General features: G+C 40.8%; 1 long non-coding RNA gene across 1 annotated transcript in view; it reads left to right on the top strand.

The window, feature by feature from the left end:
* The first annotated feature begins 348 nt into the window (after positions 1-348).
* LOC138749904 (uncharacterized) overlaps positions 349-8,532 on the top strand; it is a 34,954-nt gene continuing 26,770 nt past the window's right edge. Inside the window, exon 1 of the long non-coding RNA XR_011348934.1 lies at positions 349-438. This is a non-coding gene — a long non-coding RNA (uncharacterized lncRNA). The remainder of the gene's footprint in view (positions 439-8,532) is intronic.

Here is an 8,532-nt window from a genome sequence, read left to right as displayed (position 1 = left end):
TAACTGACTAAAGCCTGCTCATCTCAACCTTGATCGGCCCCCGATGCAAAGGTGCGGTGGACAGTAATGGCACCAGAGGTTTAGCCTCCTATCACCGTTTCTTGGTGCGGTGGGGGGGGGTGGGGAAGAGGTGACCATGGAGTGACTCACCAGAGGCTTAATTGAACTGGCTCGGGAGGTTCCGAGTGTCGTCATGACATCACAATACGATAACGTCATTTGGAACGTGCGGGATTTTAAAAGCTACAAGTGGCTGTTTGAGTAACGACTTTAACTGAACTTCAACTCGACTACCTCTGATCATTTTCTCCTTCATTTCAGACTGCGACACAGTTGCTACAACACGACCTTTCAGTAGTATGGGAATTATTTTAAGCCCATTATTAAGAGGATGTGGGTGTAATAACTCCGGAGCAGATACCCAGGCTGATTCCATTGGTAAGAACTGGGATATATCAGCAGAAATGTGCACTGATGATATACTGGGAAGTAATGACTTTAACACATTAGCGTCAATTAAATGCAGGCAATGGGGATAGTTAAATCGCAAAGATAAGAGATTCAAAAACAAGATATGTAGTAGGCTCATGGAAGTGTGGCAATTGAAAATGATGGCCTGCAAACCCTGCCCAAAAGCAGGAGCTTGTAAGAAACATAATTATAATGCAGGGAAGATGCTATTTGAAATGACCATCAAATTCCTCATCTTGGGAGGAAGGACTGTACTTTTGTGAAGATAAAACATAGAAGAACCTAGCACAGGTCCTCAGCCCATATTTGTGCCTGTCATGATGCCAATTAAAGTACCTTACCTCTAAATGTGCAGAAGAAATGCCACGCTTTGTACAGCCCTGCAAAAAGTAGTGGCCACAGCCCAGTGCATCACAGGCAAAACTCTTCCAATATTCAAGAAAATCGACATGGATCACTGCCATCAGAGAGCAGCAGCAATTATCAAGGAATCACACCACCCAAACATGCTCTTTTCCTGCTGCTGTCATCAAGACAGAGGCATCGATGCCACAGGACTCGTACCACCAGGTTCAGGAATAGTTGCTACCCCTCCACCATCAGACTCCTACTAAACAACAGACTCAATCTGAGCCTCATTTAAAGATTCTAACTTTATTTCTTTATTTTTTAATAATTATTTTTCTGTATTTGCACTTTCAGTTTGATTACATTTCTTTCTTCTGTTTTTCTCAGAGTACTGTTCACAGTTATCTTAATTAAAAATTCTGCCTGGCCTGCAGGAAATAGAATCTCGGATGTCATGTGTGCACTCTGGCAATTACTTTGGATTGGGGAGCATGTATGGACCACACCTATAAGAGAGAGATTGATCACTAATTAGGCCAGCGTAGTTGGTGTAGCAGTTGGCACAATGCTATTGGCATTATGATCGGCACCAGGGTTCGAATCCCATGCTGTCTGTAAGGAGTTTGTATGTTCTCCCCATATCCACGTGGGTTTCCTCCAGGTGCACTGGTTTCCTTCTGCTCTCCAAAATGTACTGGGAGTGTAGGTCAATTACATGGCATAGGATTGTGGGCTGAAAGGGACTGTTACCGTGCTATAACCATATATAACCATATACAGCACAGAACAGGCCAGTTTGGCCCTACTAGTCCATCCCGGAACAAATCCCCATCCCCCTAGTCCCACTGAACAGCACCTGGTCCATACCCCTCCAATCCTCTCCCCTCCATGTAATTATCCAGTCTTTCCTTAAATGTAAATAACGTCCTTGCTTCAACCACCTCTGCCGGAAGCTTATTCCACATCTCAACCATCCTTTGCGTGAAGAAATTTCCCATCATGTTCCCCTTATAATTTTCCCCTTGCAATCTCAAACCATGGCCTCTGGTTTGAATATCCCCTACTCTTAATTGAAAAAGCCTATCCACGTTGACTCTCTCTATCCTTTTTAAAATCTTGAACACCTCCATCAAATCCCCCCTCAATCTTCTACGCTCCAGAGAAAAAAGCCCCAGGCTGCTCAACCTTTCTCTGTAACTCAAACCCTGACATCCTGTCAACATTCTCATGAACCTTCTCTCCACTCTCTCTTTTTTGTTTATATCCTTCCTATAATTCGGTGACCAAAATTGCACACAGTATTCCAAACTTGGCCTCACCAATGCTTTGTACAATTTCATCATAACATCCCAACTCTTGAATTCAATACTTTGATTTATGAAGCCCAACATTCCAAATGCCTTCTTCACCACTCTATCTACCTGAGTATCAACTTTGAGGGTACTATTTACCATAACTCCTAAATCCCTTTGTTGCTCTGCACTCCCCAATTGTCAACCATTCAATGTATATGACCTATTTAGATTTGCCTTTCCAAAATGCAACACTTCACACTTATCCGTATTAAATTCCATCAGCCATTTCTCAGCCCTCTCCTCTAGCTTTCCTATATCTCTTTTTAAGCTACCGTAATCTTCCTTACTGTCCACAATACCAGCAATCTTTGTATCATCTGCAAACTTACTTATCCAATTCACCACCCCTTCTTCCAGATCGTTAATATATATAACAAACAATAGAGGACCCAGGACCGATCCCTGAGGAACTCCACTAGTCACCGGCCTCCAATTGGACAAACAATTTTCTACCACTACTCTCTGACACCTCCCATCCAACCATTGCTGAATCCATTTCACTACCTCCTTATTTATACCTAATGCCTCCACCTTTTTTCCTAACCTCCTGTGGGAAACTTTGTCAAAAGCTTTACTAAAGTCTAAATAGACAACATCCACAGTCTTCCCCTCATCAATCTTTTTTGTAACCCCCTCGAAAAACTCTATAAGGTTTGTTAAGCATGATCTACCCCTGACAAAACCATGCTGACTACTACCTATCAATCCCTGTTCTTCCAAATATTTGTAAATGCCATCCCTCAGAACACTTTCCATCAACTTATCCACCACAGACGTCAGACTCACAGGTCTATCATTTCCAGGCTTACATTTGGACCCTTTCTTAAACAGCGGAACATGAGCCACCCTCCAATCCTCTGGCACTACCCCCGTGACCAGTGGCATCCTAAATATCTCTTTTAATGGCCCCACTATCTGTACACTAGTCTCCCTGAGTGTCCTTGGGAATACATTGTCCGGACCCGGAGATTTGTCCACCTTTATCTTTTTTAACACTGCCATCACTACCTCCTCAGTTATCCTTATATGATTTATGACCTCCCCACTATTTTTCTTTACTTCAACTGGTACAATATTTTTTTCCCTAGTGAATACCGAGGAAAAGAAATCATTTAAAATTTCCCCCATCTCCTCTGACTTTTCACATAGCCTACCCTCCCTATCTACAAGGGGTCCAATTCTATCCCTGTGATAGTACAGATCTATCACCAATGTACATAGTGTATATAATTACTGTATCTAGACTGTGCTTACAGCGATTGGCTGAGAGCTAAGCCACGCCTATTGTCTTGGCCTTAAAGGGTTGTGTCCCTAGCCAGGTCGGATCATTCCGGACTGATCGGCCCACCTGTGAAGAGCTCCTGTCTTTTGCTAATAAAAGCCTTGGTTTGGATCAACAAGTCTTTGATTCTTTCGACGAGCTCTACAATTTTATTAGCAAAAAGAATTTTTTTATAAAGGATGGAGCGTTTAACTCGGCCAGAAAAACTTGATATTGACCCACAGTCAGCTACAGCCTTCAAAGCCTTTAACTTCTGGCTGCTGAACTTTAAAAACTTCCTGAGATTCATTGAGGTGGAGGAGGATAACCAGCGTCTAACAGCATTGCTGTCTATGGTGTCCTTGAGAGTCTACGAGAACATCCAGGATGAGACCACTTACACCGCAGCCATAAAGGTACTGAAAGAACGGTATGATCAACTGGTGAACAGAGTTCATGCCCGGCTCGTGCTTGCGTCGAGGAAGCAACAGCCCGGCGAGTCCAGCAGGGCATATTTACAAGTATTAAAGGCGTTGGGCAAGGACTGTAAATGTGTGGACAAAACTGCTGCCGAGATCACAAACGATCTCGTCCGGGATGCCTATGTGGCTGGGCTCCGATCGAACAAAGTGAGGCTGCGCTTGCTCGAGCAAGGGGTAGAAAAACTAGAGGACGTGGCCCGGATTGCAATCACAATGGAGGATGCAGCCTTAAAGTCCATCGAGTTCTTTAGGGACTGGACCCCACGTTCTGATGTGAGTAGAATGCCCTTCTACCCTACCACCCCCCCCGAGATGCTGATGGCCTGTCGGCTGCTGCTACACTGCCCCGTGCGAACCCAAAATGTTATTTCTGCGGGAGGGACAAGCACAGCAGGTCCCAGTGGCCAGCAAGAAAAGCCAGGTGCCAGAAGTGCCTTAAAAAGGGCCACTTTGCTGCAGTCTGTAGGTCTAAAATGGCCGCCGGCAAACACAGTGCCTCATGTGAAGCCCATCCGCCACTATCCCATTCAAACTCTTCTTCCCCAGAGCTCTCGTCCAATGAGAGCGAGGGCACCCCTGCACGGCAACGCCTGACGTCACGGAGACGACGAACCCGGAAGGGGAAGCCCACCCTCACAACCACGGTGTTGGCCCGCCTCTCTCGCCCGGAACACTCGACCCGGCCTCGGTCGTCATAAAATTGTAGAGCTCGTCGAAAGAATCAAAGACTTGGGGGGGGGGGCGTGGCAAGATGGCGTAAGGATCAGACGTGCCTTCCAGTCCTCTCCTGACTCTATCTTATTGTTTTGTCTAGAAATGCCCGTTAAAATTCTTTAAAAGTTTAGATCATTTCAGTGCTGTTAATTTAACTTATGATGGTACAATTGGTGGAAAAGAGCAAAAAAAAACGACAACAGATCATCAAAAAACTACATTTTCCAAAAGTTCAAGTTTTGGAGCCTATCTACAGGAAAGACACCAGGACTCAGCGTGAAATGGATCCCAGGAGAGAGGTACAGTATTCGGATGTAGAGCTCTATGTTACATCGGTAGAGCCCCCTAAAGAGGGCGCCAAACAGCCTTTAGAACAAAGAGTTACTCAAAGGCATTTGTCAGCTGTAGAGGTGGCGCTGCAAACTGCATCTCTTGAGATACAAGAACCTATACAACTTGATGTACTGGGAGAATTTAATACATTATGGACTGGGGAAAACCCCGCCCAGCGTCCTCCAGTTATTGCTGGAGAGGCTGTGGCTGGGGTTTCCACACGCAGTCACACTACAAGGAAGGCAACCAGAATGAAGGAAGGAATAGAAGATCCTTTGGAGAAGAAGCAGGAATCTGTTGAGCCAAAATCTCTTCCAATTGAAAAGATTTTTGTGAATCTTGAATCTAAATTATCTTATACAATGCAGGTATTATTCAAGATTATGACTGAACTTGGTACTAGGTTTAATACTTTGGTGAAAATATATTCTCAACAGATGGCTGAGTTTGGAACTTTTAAGCTTGAAGTGAAAGATAAATTTAATTCGTGTGAAGAAGATATAGACGAAATATGGGATCAAGTTTTTGATGTGACCAAAATAGTCGAAGACTTACAAACTCAAAATAAAAATTTGGTGAAAAAGATTGATTATTTGGAAAACCAATCCAGACGGAACAATATAAAGATCATTGGTTTGCCGGAAGGTATGGAGGGACCAGACCCAAGAAAATCTTTTACTGAATGGATTCCGCAGGTGTTGGGTCAAGAACATTTCCCGGAAGGTATAATACTGGAACGTACTCACAGAGCCTTGCGTAGAAGACCTATTTCAGGTCAAAGTCCAAGACCTGTTTTGGTTCGTTGCTTGAATTATTATGACAGAGAAATAATTTTACAAGTGGCTATTAGAAATGCACAACAGAGAAAATCACCCTTGATGATTCAAAATAATCGAGTTTTCTTCTATGCGGATTTGAGTCAAGAAGTTATGTTCCAACGACGGGAATTCAATCCTGCTAAAGAGTTGTTGTGGAAGAAAGGTTACAAGGCAACCTTTAGATATCCAGCTGTTTTCAAGGTTTTTCAAGATGGTTGCCAACCAAAGTTCTTTGATTCTCCAAAGGAAGCTATAGCATTTGCTCAAGAGCTGCCAATTACTCAGTTTCAACAGAGACATAGTCCGCCGCGATCTCTAAGGAGTCAAGAGATGGAAGAAAAGAGCCGTGCTCCAAGAAGGAATGGTTGTAATGGTGACTCGGCAGTTGGAGCTGATTAAAAGAAGAGTTGTCCTTTTTTTTTCTAATGTTTTTTTTAAAAAAAGAGGGATATTAAATAATGATGATGTTAGTTTAAGATGAAGTGAGAGTTGGGAGAGAGAACTGGATAGGCACTATTTCCTGAAAGTCATCTGCTACGTGTGAGTTATCTCACACCCATTTTGTTTTGGGAGTTACCGCATTGCGCGGTTTAGACGGGAGGGGGTATTTTAAACCTCCTACCCGTTTTTTTTCCTTTTTTTTGTATTATTAGATTAAAGAGTGAAGGGTTTTTTTTTTGTTTAAATATAAAAAAAAGCATAAGAAAGTATTTGATTGTTTAAAAAACTAAAAATTGATGTGTTTTTTTTTGTAAAGTTTATTCAGTAGATAAGGAATATCTGAAATTTAAATGTGAATGGGATGGATGTTTTTTTTAATATATTTTTTCTTTAACTTTAAGGTGAAAGGAGTGGTAATTCTGGTGTATATTATTTTGCTATTTTAGTTATAGAATGAAGGGAATAATGGTGAAAGTTATAAATTGAATTGTACAATTCTTAATGAGGCTTGAATTTTGTTTGTGGTTTATGCTCCATTTGTTGAAGATATAGATTTCGTTGTAGATGTGTTTTTATTATTTGGATATCTGAATTTTAACGTAATGATTGGGGATATTTAAATGTGGTATTGGAGCTTTTATTGGATAACTATTTAAGAGTAAAAGGGAAAAATGGTGGAAGAGTACTAAAATTGAATTGTACAATGCTTAATGAGGTTTGAATTTTGTTTTAAGATGGTGGTTTATGTGACTAATATGATGATAGATGTGAAGTTAGTTGATATTTGGTGAAGGTTTATCTATAGAGAAAGTTTTTTTTCATTTTTTATTCATACTACAATTTTTTTTTAAGAATTGATTATTGTTTAAGAATTTTTGATAATGTTACTAACTTTACTAATTTTTTATATTAAGTTTGAGTTAAATATATGTTTCATCTTAACTCCGTTTGTTAAATATATGCATTTAAGTTTGATTTAAATATGTTTTTTAAGTCTGATATCTTAGTATTAATTACTTTTCTTTTTGTTAGTATTTTAATCGGTTATGTTTTTGTTTTTTTTTGTAAGTGGGTTTTTTTTATCACATATATTATTAACTTTATTAATTCTTCACTCTTTATTTTGGGGGGGAAAGGTGGGTTGGACTAATTTGAGTTGGGTTATTAATGTGTAATAATTATTGGGGAGGCTATAGTTTATTTAGATTACTGATATTGTATTGTAATTTTATTATTTTATTCTTAATTTTTTAAAATGTAATCCTATATGTTATTCATGTTATAAAATCTTAAATAACATAACATAACAATTACAGCACGGAAACAGGCCATTAGGCCCTTCTAGTCCGCACCGAACCAAACACCCCTTTCTAATCCCACCTCCATAACCCTCCATCTTCTTCTCATCCATATACCTGTCCAACCTTTTCTTAAATAATACAATTGACTCCGCCGCCACTATTTCTCCCGGAAGATCATTCCACACAGCTACCACTCTCTGAGTAAAGAAGTTCCCCCTCATGTTACCTCTAAACCTCTGCCCCTTAATTCTTAACTCATGTCCTCTTGTTTTAAACTTTCCTCCTCTTAACGGAAATAGTCTATCCACATCCATTCTGTCTATCCCTTTCATAATCTTAAATACTTCTATCAAATCCCCTCTCAACCTTCTACGCTCCAAAGAATAAAGACCCAATCTGTCCAATCTCTCCCCTTACTCCAGATGCTTAAACCCAGGCAACATTCTGGTAAACCTTCTCTGCACTCTCTCCACTCTGTTTATATCCTTCCTATAATTAGGCGACCAGAACTGCACACAGAACTCCAAATTAGGCCGCACCAACGTCTTATACAATCTCAACATCACCTCCCAACTCCTATATTCCTATATTCCATGCAATGATTGTTAAAGGCCAGCATACTAAAAGCCTTCTTCACCACCACAAATAAAGTTTAAAAAAAAAGAAAGAATCAAAGACTTGTTGATCCAAACCAAGGCTTTTATTAGCAAAAGACAGGAGCTCTTCACAGGTGGCCGACCAGTCCGGAATGATCCGACCTGGCTAGGGACACAACCCTTTAAGGCCCAGACAATAGGCGTGGCTTAGCTCTCAGCCAATCGCTGTAAGCACAGTCTAGATACAGTAACTATATACACTATGTACATTGGTGATAGATCTGTACTATCACAATCCCTCACTAATCTTTTACTTTTAACGTACCTGTAGAAACCCTTTGGATTTATTCTTACTCTACCTGCCAAAGTCTCTTCGTGTCTCTTTTTGGCCTTCCTAATTTCTTTCTTATGA

This window comes from Narcine bancroftii, chromosome 1 (assembly GCF_036971445.1).
Source record: "Narcine bancroftii isolate sNarBan1 chromosome 1, sNarBan1.hap1, whole genome shotgun sequence".
Classification (NCBI taxonomy): Eukaryota; Metazoa; Chordata; class Chondrichthyes; order Torpediniformes; family Narcinidae; genus Narcine; species Narcine bancroftii.
Note: the sequence above shows the minus strand (reverse complement) of the source record. Positions and strands in the feature narration are given on the sequence as shown.